Source organism: Palaemon carinicauda, chromosome 10 (genome assembly GCF_036898095.1).
Source record: "Palaemon carinicauda isolate YSFRI2023 chromosome 10, ASM3689809v2, whole genome shotgun sequence".
Classification (NCBI taxonomy): Eukaryota; Metazoa; Arthropoda; class Malacostraca; order Decapoda; family Palaemonidae; genus Palaemon; species Palaemon carinicauda.
The window spans coordinates 133583847-133608134 of record NC_090734.1 but is presented as its reverse complement, the minus strand read 5'-3'; the positions used below and the strand labels follow the sequence as shown (position 1 = coordinate 133608134).

Here is a 24288-nt window from a genome sequence, read left to right as displayed (position 1 = left end):
CAAAGCTTCTAAGGAACTTATTATTATTATTATTATTATTAATAATAATAATAATAATAATAATAATAATAATAATAATAATAATAATAATAATAATAGGTAAGCTGCAATCCTAGTTGTAAAAGGAAGATGCTGTAAGCCTAAGGGCTCCAACAGGGAAAAATAGCCCAGTGAGGGAAGGAAATAAGGAAATAAATGAACGATATAAGGATTGATGTACAATTAAAATAATGGTAATTAAGCTTATTTTACCTTATTTTACTCTCATATAATGAGAATAGTGTAAGGAAATATAATTTTACCGGGTATTTCTAAAAGATGAAGTTAGTTGTATTTATATATTTAGATTATTTTACATAAAACTTTACCCCGACACTCATTTGTATATACAATATCCTTAAAGAATATTTTCGAGATCATTCAAGGATGAAGAAATCGGCCTTTTGGGTTTCTTCTTCCTTTCTCTTACGCCGTTCACGAGTCTTTACAATCCTTGTTTACTGAAAAACAATCATTGTAAACAAAACAGTTCTTGGCTTAAGTTAGTACATTCAGACGAAGTTTATTTGATATCAGATTTGTGAAAAAGATTTATTGTTCGCAATTAGTGATATGTACGTTGATAAACCATCCAAAATCTTATAGTAAAGACAAAATAAGGAAACTGAGGTTAGTCATTTTTTTCTACCCAAGGCTAACTCGGGACTCGGAGGCCTACCACCTTGAAGGGCCATGAAGGTAAGACATTTTATGATTTCATTTATTGAATGCTGCTTGTCATTGAGTTTGATATCACTTGGACTTGGGTTTTGGCATTATTTTAATAATCTAATTAATTACTTGGTTTGACATGGATTTTGCTCGGCCTTGACTCGCTTCGCTTCATATTTAACATTTAACTGCTCAGGTTCTGGTAGGCAGTACATGGGTGTGCTGCAGTATTTTGTTGTTTTAATCATCTAATTAATTCCTTAATCAAACGTTCTAGCAATCGGTACATAGATGTGTTGTGCACGCCAGTCGTATGGGCTTGTATTTTAGCGTGTTTTTTTGGTAATTTTGTATTGTATTACAGGGTGAGATTTCGAACAGAAAATATATGTATTCCTATAGTAAATAACGTGAATTAACCGAATTTGATGTTCATTTCAATCGGAAACAAACGGATCAACCAATTCGGCTAACTCGGTGTCACTTCCCTTACGAATGTACTGCGAACGATAACATAAGCAACGTTACCAATAATACAGTGTTACCAACGTTGACGTATGGTACACAGTTACCAACGGCATGCTGACATTACCAACGATAGTAATGATAGATATTTCCATACGTATTTTAAATAATTTCTACATATAAGTTTTACTCAATATATAAAAAGTACAAAAAGGGCACAGAACCTAACAAACCCACCTAACCTAGCCTAGTAGTATGAGAGGTCACAAAATAACATTTGATCTACATCGGACGTTGGCAGCACTGGTTACTGTATTTTTTCATGACACAATCTTTGCAACGGCGCCTCCAAAGTTTATCCAGATATACTGTTTTGTATTTTCCTCCGGTTATAATAATTTAAAGAAGGTAATGTATTGAGAAGAAAAAGCTTGTTTTACGTTTATATATAGATTCCCCAGTATGTTTTCCCCACCCAAAACCCCAAGTTCCCACTGGGGGTCCCCCATTATCGGAGGATATAGATGTATATATATTTCCGAAACTATTCATTTGCGACGGGAACGCGTGTCATTTTCGAAGAGAGCATAATTTTTACTATAAGAAATAGTTGTTTTCTTAGGTTACATTGCCCTGTAATACACTACAATGAAACCGGTTTTTTTAATAATCTTGATTATTTGCTTAGTTCGAACGGATTTTTTTCTTGTTCTTGGCTAACTTTGCCCCACATGTAATATTTCACTGCTGCTTTATTCTTGCAGTCAGTCAGTCAGTCCGTACATGGATGAGCTGTGTACACCAGGCACATGGGCTAGTATTGTAGTGTTATTTTAATTATCTAATTATTCGCTTGGTTCAAACTGGTTTTTGCTCGGCCTTGGCTCGCTTCACTATGTATTTGTCTCGCTGCTCCTCTTTTCTGGTAAATAGTACATGGATGTGCTGCAACAATATTAGGCAGTACTTGGTGTGTTAACATTCCGAGCGTAGGCATTGGGCAGAGAGTTGTTAGGTTAGGTTAGGAGGTATCCTAGGGTACCATAGATACGCGAATTCACGCTTTTCGTGCCTCTCTCTTAACCCTCGCGAAGAGTGGGACCTGACTGTATTTTAATTATCTAATGATTTGCCTAGCTGAAACTGATTTTTGCTCGGCCTTGACTCATTTCACCCGATATTTAACATTTCACTACTCTGTTCTGGTAGGTAGTACAAGGATGTGCTACACACGCCAGCTGTGTCGACTAGGATTTTAGTGTTATTTTAATTAATTATTCACTTAGTTCAAACTAACTTTTCTCAGCCTTGGCTTGCTGCACTCCATATGTAATATTTCACTGCACTTCTGTTCAGGCAGGCAGTACAATAATGTATTGCGCATGGCAGCCGCATGGGCTTGTATTTTAGCGTTGTTTTGATTATCTAATTATTCTCTTAGCTCAAACTGATTTTTCTCGGCCTTTGTTAACTTCACCCCATATTTAACACCTAACTACACTTCTGTTCTGGCAGGCAGTACATGCATGTGCTGCTCACGCCAGCTTCATGGGCTGATGTTTTGTAATTTTTTAATTATCTATTTAATTACTTAGTTCAAACTGGTTTTTGGACTATTGATGTTTGTTAGATTTAAAGAGAATCCTCATTTATTCGTATATTTTTTTTTTACCGAGACATCTGTTTCCGTAACTCCCGTTCGCTCCTTCGAAGCTACGACATCAGACATTCAGTGGAGTCCTTGGTTGAACCTTTCATGTTCAGTAAGTGTCCTATCATTTGGGACGTATATTAAACCTTAGGATGTCTGTAATTATTCTTTGATTATTACTTTGCTTCAGAGCGTGTACATTTTCTAGTTTTTATAATGTGTGGAATTATTGCTATCCACAAAATACTAGGTTAATGAACTGTTATTACTATTTAATTGCCAAATTTGATTATGCAGCTGGTAATCGTTGAGGGCAGTGGTTTAGTGGAAAAGGACAATGGTTTAATAGGTAATTTCTTTAATTTGGTAGTCAGTGATATCCAGTTTTTCTTTTAAATATGTATATTATTGGTGTGATTGCTTATTTTAAGATTGAATAGTGATTATGGTAATTGTTTACAACACCACACTCTCCATTTACTCCAAAATAATGCAATCCTGCAGTTCTCATCTTCTTGCACAGTAATTAGGTGGTTATTTAAATTCTGGGAAAGCAATAATTAGTAAGATATGTTGAGGAAGGGCGAAGGGGTTATAAAAAGAAAATAGCTCAGTTTCCTCACTAAACGACTTGGAACTGAAATGTCACCATAGTCAACCAAACAGAATTCGTGATGCCAGCGTACATAAACATCAGTTCGTGATGCCAGCGTACATTTGATATACTGTATATTCAAAATATACTTAATTAAAAATGGATTAATTACTCAAGTGTTCATAAAATATACGGGGTGTATGTATGATAGCGGCCACATGTATGTATTATTATGTCTAACTTAGAATACGGTAGTGTAAAGGTGGTCGCAGGGGGGCGTTAGGTAAGTAGGTAAGGACACTGCTTGTAGGTTAGGTTAGGGGGGAAAGTTTAGGTTAGTTGATGTCCATTCTAAATGAACACGTGAGGAACTGACCGCTGATATACAAAGGCTCCAAATGTGCAATTTACAAATAGTGATACTTTTGAGTAATCACTCAATTTTTGAGTAAGTATATTTTGAATATACAGTATATTAAATGTACGCTGGCATCACGAATTCTGTTTGGTTGACTATGTTGACATGTCAGTTCCAAGTCATTTAGTGAGGAAACTGAGCTATTTACTTTTTATAATCCCTTCCCCCTTCCTCAACATATCTTGCTAATTATTGCTTTCCCAGAATTTAAATAACCACCTAATTACTGTTCAAGAAGATGAGAACTGCAGGATTGCATTATTTTGGAGTAATTAGAGAGCATGGTGTTGTAAACAATTACTGTGATTATTTTGCGAGATCCGTAAGTTTTTGAAAATTTGTCGTTCCACCTCAGGCATTCATTAACAAGCTATGAAGAGCGACTAGAACAGCTCTTCGGTCATTAGTTGTTTAATGTCATTTCGACTTAAATTTCCAGACTGTTAAAAGATTCTAATATTTACAGTTTTAATTACCATTGGATTTGTTTGAGGATAGGAATTACTTTGTAAAGCCCTTGGTTTTTCTGTTTTAAAATGACTAGAAGATATGAGGATAGTTAGTTAAAAGAGCAGAACAGAAGTTTTAAGTTTGAGTAGTAGGTAATTTTAATATTTGCAGTTTTGGTTTTTCTGTGTTTTTAAATGGCTAGAAGATATGAGGGATAGTTAGTTAAAAGAACAGAACAGAAGTTTTAAGTTTGAGTAGTAAGTAATTTTAATATTTGCAGTTTCATTACCAGTGAATTTGTTCAATGATTTTAATGATAGAAATTACCACGTAAAGCCCTTGGTTTTTCTGTATATTTTAAAATGACAAAAAAGTATGAGGGATAGTTAGTTAAAAGAGCAGAACAGAAGTTTTAAGTTTGAGTACTGTTAAGTAATTATAATATTAGCAGTTTTCATTACCAGTGGATTTGTTTAAGGTTTTTCTATATATGTTTTAGAGCGACTAGAAGGTATGAGGAATAGTTAGTTGAGAACAGAGCAGAAGTTTTAAGTTTTAAGTAGAGAGAACCAGAATAGAACACTTTCACGTCTATACCCTAAAAATGGGAAGTTCCATAACATGACATTCGTATTCATAAGAGGAAATTTATATTTCGCTGGAATATTTATGGCCAGTTGTTAACGAGTCTAATTTTATTTCTTTCCATTTACAGAATTTAGACCATCCTGGCGTTGGGACCAGTAACGCCATTCAGCACCGTGTTGTAACTGGCGAAGTTGAGAGAATGGACAGCAAGATGGAAGAAAGGAAAGTAGAAACGGATGCCATTTAGAAGATGAAAATGTCAATAGTCCCTTGAGAAATGTCTGCAGTGCACCGCCTGAGGTGATCTTTATGTGGCACTACATCTCCTACGGGATATACGGCAAGGGACAAAAGGTAGCTATAGTGTTGAAGTTTCGGTACTATTTTAGAAAAGTGCAGATCATTCTTGTGGTGTTTTGAGTGTAGACTTGCATTATTCTGATTGTGATTAATGACCCTTTTCCTTTATTTTGATTGTGATTAATGACCCTTTTCCTTTATTCTGATTGTGATTTATTACCCTTTTCCTTTATTCTAATCATGATTTATTACCCTTTTCCTTTATTCTGGTCGTGATTACTTACCCTTTTCCTTTATTCTGATCGCGGTTAATTACCCTTTTCCTTTATTCTGATTGTGATTAATTACTTTTTTCCTGTATTCTGATCGTGATTAATTACCCTTTTCCTTTATTCTGATCGCGATTAATTACCCTTTTCCTTTATTCTGATCGTGATTAATTACCCTTTCCCTTTATTCTGATCGTGATTAATTACCCTTTTCCTTTATTCTGATTAATTACTTTTTTCCTGTATTCTGATCGTGATTAATTACCCTTTTCCTTTATTCTGATCGCGATTAATTACCCTTTTCCTTTATTCTGATCGTGATTAATTACCCTTTTCCTTTATTCTGATCGTGATTAATTACCCTTTTCCTTTATTCTGATCGTGATTAATTACCCTTTTCCTTTATTCTGATCGCGGTTAATTACCCTTTTCCTTTATTCTGATTGTGATTAATTACCCTTTTCCTTTATTCTGATCGCGATTAATTACCCTTTTCCTTTATTCTGATCGCGGTTAATTACCCTTTTCCTTTATTCTGATCGTGATTAATTACCCTTTTCCTTTATTCTGATCGCGATTAATTACCCTTTTCCTTTATTCTGATTGTGATTAATTACCCTTTTCCTTTATTCTGATCGTGATTAATTACCCTTTCCCTTTATTCTGATCGTGATTAATTACCCTTTTCCTTTATTCTGATCGCGATTAATTACCCTTTTCCTTTATTCTGATCGTGATTAATTACCCTTTTCCTTTATTCTGATCGCAATTAATTACCCTTTTCCTTTATTCTGATTGTGATTAATTACCCTTTTCCTTTATTCTGATCGCGATTAATTACCCTTTTCCTTTATTCTGATCGCGATTAATTACCCTTTTCCTTTATTCTGATCGCGATTAATTACCCTTTTCCTTTATTCTGATTGTGATTAATTACCCTTTTCCTTTATTCTGATCGTGATTAATTACCCTTTTCCTTTATTCTGATCGCGATTAATTACCCTTTTCCTTTATTCTGATTGTGATTAATTACCCTTTTCCTTTATTCTGATCGTGATTAATTACCCTTTTCCTTTATTCTGATCGTGGTTAATTACCCTTTTCCTTTATTCTGATCGTGATTAATTACCCTTTTCCTTTATTCTGATCGCGGTTAATTACCCTTTTTCCTTTATTCTGATCGTGGTTAATTACCCTTTTCCTTTATTCTGATCGCGGTTAATTACCCTTTTTCCTTTATTCTGATCGCGGTTAATTACCCTTTCCCTTTATTCTGATCGTGATTAATTACCCTTTTCCTTTATTCTGATTGTGATTAATTACCCTTTTTCCTTTATTCTGATCGCGGTTAATTACCCTTTCCCTTTATTCTGATCGCGGTTAATTACCCTTTTTCCTTTATTCTGATCGCGATTAATTACCCTTTTCCTTTATTCTGATCGTGATTAATTACCCTTTTCCTTTATTCTGATCGCGGTTAATTACCCTTTTCCTTTATTCTGATTGTGATTAATTACTTTTTTCCTGTATTCTGATCGTGATTAATTACCCTTTTCCTTTATTCTGATCGCGATTAATTACCCTTTTCCTTTATTCTGATCGTGATTAATTACCCTTTTCCTGTATTCTGATCGTGATTAATTACCCTTTTCCTTTATTCTGATCGTGATTAATTACCCTTTTCCTTTATTCTGATCGTGATTAATTACCCTTTTCCTTTATTCTGATCGTGATTAATTACCCTTTTCCTTTATTCTGATCGCGATTAATTACCCTTTTCCTTTATTCTGGTCGCAATTAATTACCCTTTCCCTTTATTCTGGTCGCGATTAATTACCCTTTCCCTTTATTCTGGTCGTGATTAATTACCCTTTTCCTTTATTCTGATCGCGATTAATTACTCTTTTCCTTTATTCTCATCGTGATTAATTACCCTTTTCCTTTATTCTGATCGTGATTAATTACCCTTTTCCTTTATTCTGATCGCGATTAATTACCCTTTCCCTTTATTCTGATCGTGATTAATTACCCTTTTCCTGTATTCTGATCGTGATTAATTACCCTTTTCCTTTATTCTGATCGTGATTAATTACCCTTTTCCTTTATTCTGATCGCGGTTAATTACCCTTTTTCCTTTATTCTGATCGCGGTTAATTACCCTTTCCCTTTATTCTGATCGCGGTTAATTACCCTTTTTCCTTTATTCTGATCGCGGTTAATTACCCTTTCCCTTTATTCTGATCGTGATTAATTACCCTTTGCCTTTATTCTGATCGTGATTAATTACCCTTTCCCTTTATTCTGATCGTGATTAATTACCCTTTGCCTTTATTCTGATCGCGATTAATTACCCTTTTCCTTTATTCTGATCGTGATTAATTACCCTTTTCCTTTATTCTGATCGCGGTTAATTACCCTTTTCCTTTATTCTGATCGTGATTAATTACTTTTTTCCTGTATTCTGATCGTGATTAATTACCCTTTTCCTTTATTCTGATCGCGATTAATTACCCTTTTCCTTTATTCTGATCGTGATTAATTACCCTTTTCCTTTATTCTGATCGTGATTAATTACCCTTTTCCTTTATTCTGATCGCGGTTAATTACCCTTTTTCCTTTATTCTGATCGCGGTTAATTACCCTTTTCCTTTATTCTGGTCGCAATTAATTACCCTTTCCCTTTATTCTGGTCGCGATTAATTACCCTTTTCCCTTATTCTGGTCGCGATTAATTACCCTTTTCCTTTATTCTGATCGTGATTAATTACCCTTTTCCTTTATTCTGGTCGTGATTAATTACCCTTTCCCTTTATTCTGGTCGTGATTAATTACCCTTTTCCTGTATTCTGATCGTGATTAATTACCCTTTTCCTTTATTCTGATCGCGGTTAATTACCCTTTTTCCTTTATTCTGATCGTGGTTAATTACCCTTTTCCTTTATTCTGATCGCGGTTAATTACCCTTTTTCCTTTATTCTGATCGTGGTTAATTACCCTTTTCCTTTATTCTGATCGCGGTTAATTACCCTTTTTCCTTTATTCTGATCGCGGTTAATTACCCTTTCCCTTTATTCTGATCGCGGTTAATTACCCTTTCCCTTTATTCTGATCGCGGTTAATTACCCTTTCCCTTTATTCTGATCGCGGTTAATTACCCTTTCCCTTTATTCTGATCGCGATTAATTACCCTTTCCCTTTATTCTGATCGCGATTAATTACCCTTTCCCTTTATTCTGATCGCGATTAATTACCCTTTTCCTTTATTCTGATCGTGATTAATTACCCTTTTACTTATTTTGTTATGGTTACGATTTCTAGGGTCTATCTAAAAGAATATAATTCTTTGTTTAAAGTTTAAGATTTATAACATTTTGTGGACACTCAACTCTATGCTAAATGTATATATACTGAATATTTTCTCTTAAAGAATACACAGCAATTACTGCATATTAGTAATTGAATTGAATGTAAGATAATAACTTTTAATGTTTTAGTTACACGATGTATATATTACAAATTAGGAATTTTCCTCATTCTAGATAAGTTGCTAATATATTGATTTTGTCGAATTACCGTCAGTGCAACTGAATTTTGTTATTCTAATTAGCATAGTATTAGACAGAATACAACCTACACAGGTGGGTGTTCTCAGATACTTGCTATACACCACCATTAAAGGCCTCAGGGATGAATTTTAAGTCTCCAGATAGGAGGGGAATACGTGAATATGCTAGTAGCATATATTTTGCCAATAAGGTTTGTTGAATATCAAAATGGTTTTTAACAAGTATGAACTTTATTCCATAATGGAGAGCAACTTGCAGGCTAATGACTGATATTTTGTGCAAATGTAATGTCAAAAAAAAAACCACACTTTGGGGAAACCTTAATGATACAGGTGATTTATCCGAAGGTTAACTGATTTGCTTCATTGGTTTTTGTTTAAAAAAAAAAAAACTGCTGTAAGGCATCTACAGTTCCTCCGTAGAGAGACCGGGAATGGGCAAATTTCACACGTTTCACCAAGGTCTGTACTCCTTGTGTTGCTCTGTAATCATAACTTTAAAATTTGTAGTCCCTTTCGTTCTTTCCTGCTCACTTTTTTAGCCCTCTAGGTTACCTCTGTTTACACTTAATTTGATCTACCTCTTCCAACTACTGCTTCATAGTACAACTGCTGGAGTTTTTTCCCCCCGAGTAGCACATTTAGGCAGACTCGCTTCCCATACTCCTGCCCTTGCCCTACCCCCGCTATCAGGGGTTGGCTATACGAACCAAATTCCATTGATAAAATTTTAATAAAAGATAAAAATTGACAACAGCAGCTCCTAATGGAGACCAATTTATCGAAAATAAACCAGCAATTTACCAATTTTTTGTATTACTTCTCATATACTGTATAGTTATATCTGTTTTTTTGTTTTCTTAGTGGTCTACTTTCCCTGTTGAAGTCCTTTGGCTTGTAGCATCCTGTTTTTCCAACTAAGATTGTAGCTTAGTAACAATGATGGTAATAATGATGGCTTGTTGTTCTATATTGAAGATGGTTATATAATCCTGCTGTTTTTTTTTACAAGTGCAGAGTACTTTAGCATAAGCTTTCTCATGTGCCAAGATTCGAATGATTGGTTGTTTTGATTGGTTGATTTAGCAGGAATGCACAATGAGGATGGCTTTGGGTGTATCATTTATGAAATAGAAATTCTGCCCTCTAGTACATGCGTGATGAGAGGTTTACTCATCATGTATTTTCTACTATTTCTTGCAGTTAGTTGCTAGTGGACTGCACTGTAGTGTGCAGACAACCGGTTGGTTCTCAATGTGTATTTACTTTCTATTATGTTTGTCTTACTTTGAGTTTGTATACATACTGTACGTGTGGTGAGTGAAGCAACTAAACTGAGTTCAGTCAGGCGGATAACCTTTTTTAACCTTTTTTTTTTACTGTGTTCATCTTGCATCTTATCATTTCTCTTGTTGCTGCTGGAATCTCAAGCCTTTCTTTTGTAGTATTTATTTAAAATACACCTCGAATAAGTCATTTCAGATTGTTCCCTTTTTATTGACATCTGACTGGAGTTAAAATGACGCTGCAATGGAGTAGGGGCTTTCAAATTGTCCCCATTTTTATTGTCATCTGACTGGAATTAGACACCTCTATAAAGTAGGTGCTTTCAAATTCTTTAATTTTTGATAACATCTACAAAAGTTTTCTCTTGACTTCCTGTACATCTGTTCCAAGGGTTCATAATCATAATCTATGGGTATTGATGACAAGGGCCTCGGTTAGATGTCGCCAGTCGTCTCAATCTTGGGCTTTTAAATCAATACTTCTCCATTCATCATCTCCCACTTCACTCTTCATAGTCCTCAGCCGTGTAGGCCTGGGTCGTCCAACACTTCTAGTCCCTTGTGGAGCCCAGTTGAATGTTTGTTGAACTAATCTCTCGTGGGGAGTGCGAAGAGCATGCCCAAACCATCTTCATCTACCCCACACCAAAACGTTACTGGAATGTTTTCTTCTGAGGAAGTTTTCATAATCTTTTTACTCTTGGGAAAAGGCCTTACCCGAGAGACTTGAATCTGGCCTTAAGTGAAAATTATGTCCATGAATTTTACCTATTTCTTGGCTTGGCTCCTGTTGCAAATCAACTTTATCTTGCATTTTGTATATTAATATTTAACTTCAAATTATTAGGATTACTATAAAAATAGTTTCAACTTTTGAGTTATGTTTCTTGACAAACAAGTAAAAATCGGCTTTGTTTATTTAATTGTATTTGCTGTCCTGCAACTGTTTTGTGACATTGTCAGTAAGATCTTTGTCTTGGTTGCAGAGTAATGCCTACAGTACTTTTACAAAGACTTGCCCTTTTATGCCATAGTCATGCTATTCAGTCAAGAGCAGGGGTACATTAGCCATTCCTAGCTCAATCTTAAAGTATTCATTGTGCTGTTGTATATTTGCAAGAATTTTGAATTGTATGAGACGGAATTTTCTCAATTGTTGTTAATTTTTAGTTCTGTTGTATCTGCATTATTCCCTTAATCATATTTTATCCAGGCTTTTGCTTTCATTTATTGGCTGCCAACGTAAGATCCTATGGCCCCCTTATTTTAACACTTTCACTGCCAGTGGTGTTTTACGGAAATTTCTAATGTAGTAAATTCCTTCAAGACCACACAAACCCTAACTTGTTTATATTTATTGAAAAGCTCGCATAAAGACCTTTTTATTGAATGACAACTTTAATATAGTTTGGGCGATCGTAAAAGTTCCTTTTTTTCAAATTTTGACTAGATTTGAAATATACCTTCCCTAGCATCACCCACATCCAAAGGTTTCCATTTATCATTTCTTCAGGTTTAAACTTGAATCATTCAAAGCTTTTTAGCACCTAAATGGCTCTATGATGTTTGAAATATTCAACTATTGTTTTCATATTGACTTAAATTTTTGTCACAGGCTTACAGAGCTTTACCAACCTTATTGTAATGGAATTAACTAATTTTCAGCTTAAAAAGGATACACCGTGGATGGCTTGTGAACTTGGGCTCCTATTCCTGTGTGGTGGTAATTAGTCGACATATACAGTGTGCTCTAAATTTAGTCTTACAGAGCTACTTCAAGGAAGGTCGACATTCTGTGTAGTATGGTTTTGGTCTTGCCTCTCTTCAACATGGTAAGTCAGTCGTGCTTTGATGTTCCTGATTTTTTAGATTTTTGTAACTTGATTTGTGTTATTTCTCCTATATTTATTAACGAATTATAAGTAATTTATTTACCTTATTACTATTAATATCATATGAGTGGTGAAATTAGTGCCAACATTTCGGCCAATAATTCAACTGAAAGTTTTAATTTTTATTTATTTATTTTTCCCCAAAGTTTGTATGTGGTATTTGATCATAATTTCTGGAACTTTGTAATCAGTTTGAATTAAGAAAATCTTTCTTGGTAATTATTTATGTTTGTTAAAACTAAAATCTTGCGTAAATCACTAAAAGGTTTTATATGACAAATTACTGCTTTTCTCTATACTAGTCCTGGAAGATTATTAGATTGTAGATATATTATTGCGACTTTTACATTATATAATATTTACAGGTACTTTTTGGTATATAATATTTACAGGTACTTTTTGGTCTATCATGAGTCACGCAAGATATTTTGTCAATCTTTCGTGAAATTACCATCAATATTATCACTGTTTGTCATAGAGGAAGGATCTGTCTAGTCTTGTGACGAGCCGAGAGAGGGTTGTGAACTCAAAGGCAGGATGAAATCAACTGAGTATTATATTAAAGAACACACTCCTTTATATAGAAAACCCTCAAGGCAACAGGAAATGACAATGTTACAGAGGAAAACAGCAGACATGAATTTTCATGTTAGTTTTAGTGCGAGGGAAGAGCGAAGATACAAGCATAATTATACAAAAGAAATAATGTACAATTGTGTGACACACGGTCGGTACAGTCTACAGAAGTTAGTAGAATTACAACTGCACATTAAGTTTTCAAGTATGTTTTAAAACCAAGCTTTCAGTTTAATTCAAGCCCCATATTTCTATAAAATAGTAATTTTAGCCAAGGAATGAAAATGAAAAATAAATATAGTTTCTTTTTTATTGATTTTAATTTTAGCCAAGGAATGAAAATGAAAAATAAATATAGTTTCTTTTTTATTGATTTTAATTTGCTCTGTTATATATACAAACATAGTATTTACATTTGTACAGTTAATTGGAATAATTATTTTATGCTGTGTAATCCCTGTATTGGTTGTCATCTTTCTCTTGGTCTTTTTTCGCTTCTGCTTCTTAATATACGTTGTTTAATTCTCGCTCTCTGCTGTCCTCTTGCTGTTTAGCTGCTACTCTCTCTGTGCTATGCGTTGCTGCGCTTCTTCTGTATGCTACTTCATTCTAGCTCACGATAATTTTTTATCATCTTGCTGTTTAGCTGCTTCTCGCTATGTGTTGCTGCTCTGCTGTATGCAGCTTCACTCAACTCGCACTCTTTTGTCCTCTTGCTATTTAGCTGCTTCTCTCTCTGAGGTGTGTGTTGCTGCTCTGCTATATGCAGCTTCACTCTAGCTCGCACTCTTTTATCCTCTTGCTTTTCAGCTGTGTGTTCTGTGATGCTGCTCTTACTCTGCTATATGCTACTTCACTCTAGCTCACCATCTTTTGTCCTCTTGCTGTTTAGCTGCTTCGCTGTTTAGCTGCTTCTCTCTCTGTGCTATGTGTTGCTGCTATTCTTGCTCTGCTATATACTTCTCTCGCTCTCACTCTTTTGTTCTGCTGCTGCTATTCTTGCTCTGCTATATACTTCTCTCGCTCTCTCTTTTGTTCTCCTGCTGCTTAGCTGCTGCTACTCCCTCTCTATACTGCTTTACTGCTCACACAATCTATACTGCTCACACTCTTTTGTGCTCTTGCCGTTGAGCTGTTTTTTTTCTCTGTGCTATGTACTGCTGCTTGGCTGCTACTCTCTCTGCTTCACACTATCGGTCTCCCTCTGTGCGCTTGCTGCATGGCTGCTTCACACTGTGCGCTGTGCTGCTACTCTTTCTGCTATATGCTGCTGCAGTCTCTCACTCTGTGTTCTTGCCGTTTAGCTGCTTTTCTCTGTGTGCTATGTACTGCTGCTTGGCTGCTACTCTCTCTGCTATTTGCTGCTTCACACTCTCACTCTGTGTGCTTGCTGCATGGCTGCTTTACTCTTTGTGCACTTGCTGCGTCACACACACACACTACTATATGCTCCTTCACTGTTTGTGCCCTTGCTGTTTAGCTGCTACAGTGATGCTTCTCTTTATGTCCTGCTGCTTCTCTCTATGTGCTGCTGCTCTTGCTGTTTACTCTCTCTGCTATTTATTACCTAGCTCTCACTCTTTATGCTCTTGGCGTTTAGCTGCTACTCTGTACTGCTTCTCTCTCTGTCCGCTATGTGGTCTTGCTGCTGAGCTGGTACTCAAATGTGCTCTTGCTGCTTGTCTCAGTTTACCATGTGCTGCTGCTTTCACTCTATGTTGCCTGGCTGCTTCGGTTTGTACTGTATGTTTTTCTCACTTAACCTTGTCTGTCCGACTTCTTTTCCTGCTTATGCGTGGGGCATTCAAGAGGAATGTTCTGATTCCAGATAAGAGTGAGTCATATAAATTTAATTTTAGAAACTTGATAGTTTTCTTTAGGCCTTGTCCTGAAAAAAAAATTTAAATGAGTCATCTTAACAAATTACCATTTCAAAATATTTTGAAGGACATCAGTTAAAGCATGTAGATTATTAAATTATTAAATATGTTATCTTATTGTTGTATAATGAAGGTTTCAACAGATTCCAAATCTATTTCCATTTCCCTTGAATAACGTGTAAAGTGATCATGACAAATCTTAAAGCCAACAAGCAAATTAAAAGATAAAAAGAACCAACTTTTTTTTGGTAAGGTTGAAATTATTCGGGCAACAAACCTCAACCTTTCAGTAACGTTGAAAAATTACGAAAACTCAAAACATGAAAGCACAAACGTTAATTTAGTACCCTAGTAAAAATGCTAAAACACACTGTTTTATGAATCAACCTTATCTAATATTTTAAAGGAAAACAAATTATGAAATACTTGTTCTTGGCGTGGTACGGTAACTTTTAGTACCTAGAAATACTATCAAATAAAATAAAGCTATGTTTGAAAAAAATATTAAGGATAAATGTTTGGGAAAAATATCAAGGAAAAATAATTCTATACTGAAAGTTTGAATATTCAAAGGCTGACTTGAATAGAATTTGTAAATGCCAAATAATAGATTTTCAGTCTCATGCAGACATGCATATAGTGATTAACAGTCTACCCCACCCAAATGACTAGGTTAATACTGGAGTACTCAACTAGTCTTCAAAACACTTAGTTTCTGACAAATCCCTAAATACAAAAAGAGATTACTTTGAATTAAAACTTTTTTTGCAAGGTTTGAATTTACGAAGCAGTTAGTATGTTCGAAAAATGCTACTTTCTAAAGAAAAAATAATTAAAATCGGAAATTCTCCGTAAAACTAGACTGTCCTCAGCCGTATTTCAGTAAAATACAGGCGACCGTAACTTTTACCCTACTTTATTATTTTTTACGGGTTGGTGACAATTTACTCCTTAGTTTTTAAAACGGTAAATGTCTGGCAACATGTATTCCAAGAGTTTTACCGTTTTTTAAGAAAATTTTTAACAGTGTTACTTTAGCACTTTCTTCATGATAAAAATATCTAGATAACCTTAAAATGGGTTTGTGTACCGCTTTATCTAGCAAGATAAAACAATGCGATTATCCAATTGTTAATAAAAAGTATTCCTAAATTTCTTTAAGGTTTTTGCCTTAAGAAATTTAAGGGTCATTTTTTTGCGAAATAAAATATTCTAGCCAAGTTACTGCTGGCAAACACTGTAATATCGTAAAGATTTCAAAAAGAGCGATTGATGTTAAATTCTGTGAAAAATTAAATCCAGCTAACTGTCTAGTTTTAAATAAATCTCACATCCTATTGGATCACGGACACAAAAATTGTGCATTTTTTATAATACAAATTATATATGGATATATGAAAATTACATTAAACCTGACCTTGCATTGCCCTGACCAATAAAAAAAAAACTTTTCTAAAATAATAAAAAAATTACATCTTTTTAGGTACCTGAGTGCGAAATCATTTTGGGTTCCTGACTTTAAAATTGGTGCATTATTTTAAGATACAATAACATACACAAATATCTATACTACGCTTAACCCAGTATTTCTCTGAACAATTAACAGGCACAAAAACAAAAAATAATGACCTACCTGTCATTCACGTAACAGGTATCCTTCATTTCCTCTTGGATACTTGTATGACTACTCAAGGTACAATAACATACACAAATATCTATACTACGCTTAACCCAGTATTTCTCTGAACAATTAACAGGCACAAAAACAAAAAATAATGACCTACCTGTCATTCACGTAACAGGTATCCTTCATTTCCTCTTGGATACTTGTATGACTACTCAAGGTACAATAACATACACAAATATCTATACTACGCTTAACCCAGTATTTCTCTGAACAATTAACAGGCACAAAAACAAAAAATAATGACCTACCTGTCATTCACGTAACAGGTATCCTTCATTTCCTCTTGGATACTTGTATGACTACTCAAGGTACATTCTCTGGCTAAATGATTTTTTTTCTCAGCCCAGTGAATAAATATACTGCATCTCCCTTGTCTGTCTTCTGGTTGGCTTGACAGAAAATGAAGCTCTCAACCTGTAAAAGAGAAACTAGTAAATTTTATATTCAAATTAGGTTCATAACTAATGAAATTCTACATTCGGATCTCCCTGGACAATTCTACCCTGTTCGTAATACTAAGCAGCAGCCAGTTAATTATAATAGCCAGGCCTTCTCCATCATAAAGCTCAATACTACACAGTATTCTAGAAGTTTTATTCTAGCTGTTGCCAAGTTGTGGAATGATCTTCCTAATCGGGTAGTTGAATCAGTAGAACTTCAAAAGTTCAAAGTTGGAGCAAATGTTTTTATGTTGAACAGGCTGACAAGAGTTTTTTTTTTTGTTGTTGTTTACATATGACATATCTGTTTTGACACTGTTACTGTTTTTAGAATATATTGATTTATTCTTATTCATTTATTTCCTTATTTCCTTTCCTCACTGGGCTATTTTTCCCTGTTGGAGCCCTTGGGCTTATAGCATCTTGCTTTTCCAACTAGGGTTGTAGCTTGGCTAGTAATAATAATAATATAAAATAAATGACTACAGTACTACTGAATTTTAAAGCTTCACATAAGTTTACATACTGTTAGAAATAAAAAAAGCACTCTCAAAATTGGAATTAGAAACAAGATAATATATATCTATAGTAGTTTATCAAAATCTAAAGTTGCATTTGTTATTAAAGTCTAGTCTCTCATACTAATATTCCTTAATTAATGAAAACAAAAAAATCTAATATCGCAGAATTTTTGTGTGTGTGTGTGTGTGTGTGTGTGTGTGTGTGTGTGTGAATGAGGCAAGTGTGACTTCTTACTTGTGTGTGTGTGTGTGTGTGTGTGTGTGTGTGTGTGAATGAGGCAAGTGTGACTTCTTACTTGGTTACAGAAATCTGAACATTTATATTAATTATGATTTACATAATGGGCTTAGGATAATACAGATGTGGGATTTTCTAAGCTTTTAAAATATCATAAAATAAATACAACAAAAGAAAGTCTCCAGAAATCCGAACTTCCACGGAAAGACATCCTTGAAAACTGCTTCAGTATTGGAGAAACGATATTTTCACTTACTTCAGTAACAGCTGGACGCTCTCAAGTACAAGCATTGGGGCATTTGACATCAACCAACAACAAGTTACCTTCCTGGAAAAAAAAATATTCGAAATAAACTAATGCAACATTTCGCAGCTCCAGTTTTCTTACAAACATTTCTTGAGTTTAGAAACAAATGTAACAAACTATTTAAAAGAGAAATCATGGTTATTATTATTATTGTTGTTGTTATTATTATTATTATTATTATTATTATTATTATTATTATTATTATTACCTCCGCCTACGAAGTTGGAAGGAGGTTATGTTTTACACATTCATTGTGTGTTTGTGCGTGTTTATGAACAGCTTTTTGGCCACAATTTTAAACGAAGAGTAATGAAACTTGCAGTGATTAACTTATGTAAAAAAGCTGGAAATATACTAAATTTTGAAAGGTCAAGGTCACGGTCAAGCAATATGTCCAATTCACGTAATCAGCCATAAATTTGGACATCGTTGTCACAGACTTCAATCTTGTGTCACATTTCCGAGTATGAAAATCCACGTCAATTAAAACATGTTAAGGTCAAAGGTCAAGGTCGAGCAAAATGTCGAGAAATAAGCTGCTGCGGCGGAGGTCTGCGCTCTACTGAGTGCCCCTCTTGTTATTATCATCACTTCTAGACAAGCTACAACCCTAGTTAGGTAAAAACAATTCTATAAGCCCTATAAGGGCTTCAACAGGGAAAATAGCCTAGTAAGAAAGGGAAATAAGGAAACAGAATTGTGCGCCCGGGTGTACCCTCAAGCAAGAGACCTCTAACCCAAGGCAGTGGAAAGACAATGGTGGGCTACTGAGGCTCAGAATAAATATTCCTACAGATCTAGTAATGTTTTAAAATAAATCTAAATTATAAGCAATTAAAATCTGAAGTCGTTATTTTCTTAAAACTGAATATAAATAAATCCTTCATCGGTCCCAGTGCCTACCTATTGGCCTACATTTCATAATTACTTTCCAATCCAATCATCATCTCCTCCTATGCCTATTGAAGCAAAGAGCCTCGGTTAGATTTCGTCAGTAGTCGATATCTTTTAATTCAATATTTCTCCATTCAAATCCTACTTCGCGCTTCATAGTTCTTAGCCATGTAGGCCTGGGGCGTACAGGAGGCGGAGGAGACTGTAAAGGAGGCGGAGGAGACTGTAAAGGAGGCGGAGGAGAATGTAAAGGAGGCGGAGGAGACTGTAAAGGAGGCGGAGGAGACTGTAAAGGAGGCGGAGGAGAATGTAAAGGAGGCGGAGGAGAATCTAAAGGAGGCGGAGGAGAATGTAAAGGAGGCGGAGGAGAATCTAAAGGAGGCGGAGGAGAATGTAAAGGAGGCGGAGGAGAATGTAAAGGAGGCGGAGGAGAATGTAAAGGAGGCGGAGGAGAATGTAAAGGAGGCGGAGGAGAATCTAAAGGAGGCGGAGGAGAATCTAAAGGAGGCGGAGGAGAATCTAAAGGAGGCGGAGGAGAATCTAAAGGAGGCGGAGGAGAATGTAAAGGAGGCGGAGGAGAATCTAAAGGAGGCGGAGGAGAATGTAAAGGAGGCGGAGGAGAATGTAAAGGAGGCGGAGGAGAATGTAAAGGAGGCGGAGGAGAATCTAAAGGAGGAGGAGGAGAATCTAAAGGAGGAGGAGGAGGAGGAGAATCTAAAGGAGGAGGAGGAGGACAATCTAAAGGAGGAGGAGGAGGAGGAGGGGGAGGAGAATCTAAAGGAGGAGGACAATCTAAAGGAGGAGGAGGAGGAGGAGGGGGAGGAGAATCTAAAGGAGGAGGAGGAGGAGAATCTGGTGGAGGAGGAGGAGGCGAATCTGAAAGAGGAGGAGAATCTAGAGGAGGAGGAGAATCTGAAGGACGAGGAGGAGAATCTGAAGGACGAGGAGGAGAATCTAAAGGAGGAGGTAAAGGAGGAGGAGGAGAATCTAAAGGAGGAGGTAAAGGAGGAGGAGGAGAATCTGAAGGAGGAGGAGGAGGAGAATCTAAGGGAGGAGGAGGAGGAAGAGAATCTAAGGGAGGAGGAGGAGGAAGAGAATCTAAGAGAGGAGGAAGAGAATCTAAGGGAGGAGGAGGAGGAGGAAGAGAATCTAAGGGAGGAGGAGGAGGAGGAAGGGAATCTAAAGGAGGAGGAGGAGGAGGAAGGGAATCTAAAGGAGGAGGAGGAGGAGGAAGGGAATCTAAAGGAGGAGGAGGAGGAGGAAGGGAATCTAAAGGAGGAGGAGGAGGAGGAGGAAGAGAATCTAAAGGAGGAGGAGGAGGAGGAGGAGGAGGAGGAGAATCTAAAGGAGGAGGAGGAGGAGGAGGAGGAGGAGAATCTAAAGGAGGAGGAGGAGGAGGAGAATCTAAAGGAGGAGGAGTTCTTCCCCTTTGATATCAGCTAAATCCAATTAACATTCCAGTTAAATACATCAGGACGCCTAAAGGCGTACGTTGAAATGAGATTTCAACTTTCCGATATCACCGTAACTCGCCTACAATTACGTATGTTTCGAGGGATACTGTAACTTTGTTCCAATAAGACCATCAGCTATAAAAACAGTTAATCCATTATTATTAACATTACATATATGTGTAATTCGATCGTTCTAAAGAGGTACCTACATAAAATGCATTTACCCCTGCACTAATTAAATTACACTGGCTGCCGATAAAGGCGAGAATCGAATACAAACTACTCTTACTAACGTTTAAGATACTGAACCAAAATGAACCAAAATATCTAAAAGAATGACTGAACAAACTAGAACTAGAAACAAATGTTACCATAAGACACATGAGTGACAAACAGACTATCTGAACCAAGAACAAATAGTAAATTTAGTGAAAGGGCTTTCAGCTACTGTGCGCCTAGACATTATAATAAACTGCCAACTGAAATGAAGGACTTAAAGGGCGCAATTGAATTCAAGAAGAAACTGAAGACATTGCTTTTCACAAGATCATATGATTTGGAAGATGCTACAATCAAAGAATTGTATAAGTTATAATGAAAATGTTTCGTTAGATGATTAATATGGACCCGCCCGAGAAGTAGTTCACTCGACTTCAGTGGAGGGTTGGATTTAACCCCCCCCCCCAAAAAAAAAAGTGCCATCTCTCTTTCGTTTCTTCTAAAAGAAGGCCAAATTTGATTAAATATGTATACTATCACAAGTCAAAATGCATTAAACCTTCCCCCCACTAACATTGTTTTAAGAAAATTTAAGCCAGCGGTATATAACTCGCAGTCTCTCTCTCTCTCTCTCTCTCTCTCTCTCTCTCTCTCTCTCTCTCTCTCTCTATACCTGTAAAATAGAGAGCAATAGGCAAGGTGGCCGTTAGACTTGAAAAGTGGTTGTTAAAATGATCATTCTGTTTTTTCCCCAGACTGTTTGCACCGATATTTAGAATTAATTATGGAAAAAAAATCTTTATTTTGAGACGAGGGTTCGTAATGGTTTTAAAATGCTCTTGATTAGATTTGCATGTAAATCCTGTTGTTTTAATTGACTCTTTATATGGGAAATATTTCAAGAACGTTGCTTACGAACCTGTTTTAGATTAAGGATATGTACAAAATGCCACATAACTAAGTTATATTGTGAAATGTGGGATTATTATCATTATTATTACCAGCTAAGCTACAATTCTACATGGAAAAGCAGGATGCAATAAGCCAAAGGTTCCAACAGGGAAAATAGCCCAGTGAGGAAGGGAAATAAAGAAACAGAATAGTATGCCGAAGTGTTGTACCCTCAAGCAAGAGAACTCCACTACGAAAGCATTAACAGAAATCTCGGCTCCTAGCCTGTGTGAACCAAACACGTTTGCCTGTGTTTAAAAATACCTATAATTGAATGTAAATAAGAAAAACACTTATAGGTTAGGTTAGGTTATACATTTACTAATCCTAGTTTCAGGTACAACTACTATGGGTTTCACAGACAGTGCAAGTGCGATTTTTTGCAATTATTCTGTAACGAACAGTCGTATCAATACGAGATGTTGCTATAGGGTATTACACCCAGTGAGGAAATTTATAGGGGTATAATGAATCGTTAATTATTAATTATAAAGACACTTGCCCCTATGCCAAAGGGCAAAATCTCAATCATCCAGTCACAAAACCGAACAATAATATACAGAACCTCTACCTCCACCCCCTCCCTCCCTCTCCTTTCATCGCTCACCTGCTCTCCCCCTGCTTCAAGCTATCTCTCTCCACCTCCACGCCATCCATCCCTCTCCGTTCTTTCCCTTCCCTTCATGCTCTCTTTCTGAGAAGGTAGCTTAAGTTGCAACTTATTTTGTATGATTTTTTTTTATATCAAGCACTATCTATCTATCTATCTTATCTAATTATAATATTTATTGTTGTAGATATGGAACAATTCAATCGGTTGTTACCTATCAGATGACTGACAGCTTTATTCACTGGTTTGCTCATATCTCTCTCTCTCTCTCTCTCTCTCTCTCTCTCTCTCTCTCTCTCTCTCTATGGTATTGGTAATGTAAATAATTATTAGATTGATAGAAAAAAAAATCGTAAAAAAAATATGTTTAAATCAAAGCAACATTCAGAGAGAGAGAAAGAGAGAAGGAAAGACGTAGGGCAGGTGAGGGAAGAAAAGAGAGGGGAGGAAGAAAATGGGGGTTGGAGGTGAAGGGGGTTGTAGGCAGGCGGAGCTCTTCCAACCTGGTGTTCGTTTTCTTGCTTGGCTAATGAGTTTTGCCTCTTGGTATAGGTACAAAAGTCTTTATTATTTACAATAAATGATTCATGGTACTACTATAAATTTCCTCACTGGGTGTAATACCCTATAGCAACATCTCGTATTGATACGACTGTTCGTTACAGAATAATTGCAAAAAATCGCACTTGCACTGTCTGTGAAACCCATAGTAGAGGGGCACTTAGTAGAGCGCAGACCTCCGCTGCGGAAGCTTATTTCTCGACCTTTTGCTCGACCTTGACCTTTGTATTAATTGTATTAATTGCCGTGGATTCTCAAACACTCAAATGTGAACCAAGTTTGAAGTCTGTGACAACGATGTCTAAACTTACGGCTGATTATGTGAATTGGTCATTTTGCTTGATCATGGCCTTGAACTTTGACCTTCCAAAATTTAATAATTTCCAGCTTTTTACATAAGTTAATCCCTGCAATTTTCATTACTCTACGATTAAAATTGTGGCCAGGAAGCTGTTCATAAACAAACACACAAACAAGGAGCGAAAACATAACCTCCTTCCAACTTAATTGGTAGAGGTAATTATCATCGGCCTCTTATAATCAAACCATTAATACTTAAAGTTGAAGGGGCAAGCAAACCCCCACCCCACAAAAAGGAAATTGCTTTTAGAGGAAGTTCATTAAGTGATCTTGATATATTAAAGTGTCCTGAAACTTTTAGTTGCCACTTGGTTAACAATTCCGACCTCTTAGAAAATAATAAAAAAAACTTCATTTAAGGTTTAGAACTTTTACGTGATATTAAGATCAACTATAGCAAGTTTTGAAGATTCGGCATATTATGCAACAACCTCCCCCCACAGAAATATCTTGCTTTAAGGCATTTTAATAATTCTAACTTCTTTTTTTTTCAATAATTCTAACTTCTTTTTTTTCAATAAACTAAATTCAAAGTATTCATCTAATTAATTAAAGTATCTTGAAACTTTTATACTAAAAATTAGTTTTTCCCAATATACAGTTAACTTGGTTGCTTTCAAGAAACTCAAAAAGGTATGTTTAAACTGGTTCCCTCTAAGAAAATTCAATTAACTGATCTTTACGATATTTTATATTCTTTAATAATTACTACTTATATATAGTTTACTTCTTTATTTCCTTTTCTTACTGGTCTACTTTCCTTGTTGAAGCCCTAGGGCTCGTAGCGTTCTGTTTTTCGAAGTATGGTTGTAGTATAGATGATAATAATAATAATAATACAGTATAATAATAAAAGTTAACGATAATAAATAATAATAATAATAATAATAGTAATAATAAAATAAAACAAAAATATGTAAATCTAAATCCATTCACATATACAGACAGACAGACACACACACACACACATCACATATCACCAAAATTTCTAATCGCCTTTTTGCCAGTCCCGATGCCTATATTTTTGGGGGAGAAACTTTCGTAAGTCAACATAAATTTTGCCTGTAAACAAACGAATAAACAACAGGCAAATATACAAGATAAAGCAAACAAACTGGATCATCTCGAATTGTAACAAGATGGCTTTGTTGGTAAAAATTGAGAGTTGATAAAAACTGACAATAGTGATCGATGAAACTTGTAAGATTGTGAAATAAGAAGAGACGATTAAAATAACTATGAAAATATGTAAAGATTTTTTGTCCATACCAAAAGCTAGAGCACTTCCAAAAACAATATTAAACAGATAAGTTTTAAAAAAATGAGATGCATTGAAAATTTTTCTTTTTAATTTTACATGAAAGGAGAAATTTTGCAATACTCCTTTTACTGAAAGAGAA

At 35.6% G+C, this 24288-nt stretch overlaps 2 long non-coding RNA genes across 2 annotated transcripts in view; one reads left to right on the top strand and one right to left on the bottom strand.

Moving 5' to 3' along the window:
• Nucleotides 1–24288, bottom strand: part of LOC137648491 (uncharacterized) — a 47958-nt gene that overhangs the window by 15134 nt on the left and 8536 nt on the right. The window lies entirely within an intron of this gene.
• LOC137648492 (uncharacterized) lies at nt 529–13050 on the top strand. The gene is made up of 4 exons (XR_011045639.1): nt 529–738; nt 5006–5232; nt 11964–12130; nt 12583–13050. It is a non-coding gene; the product is annotated as an uncharacterized lncRNA (long non-coding RNA).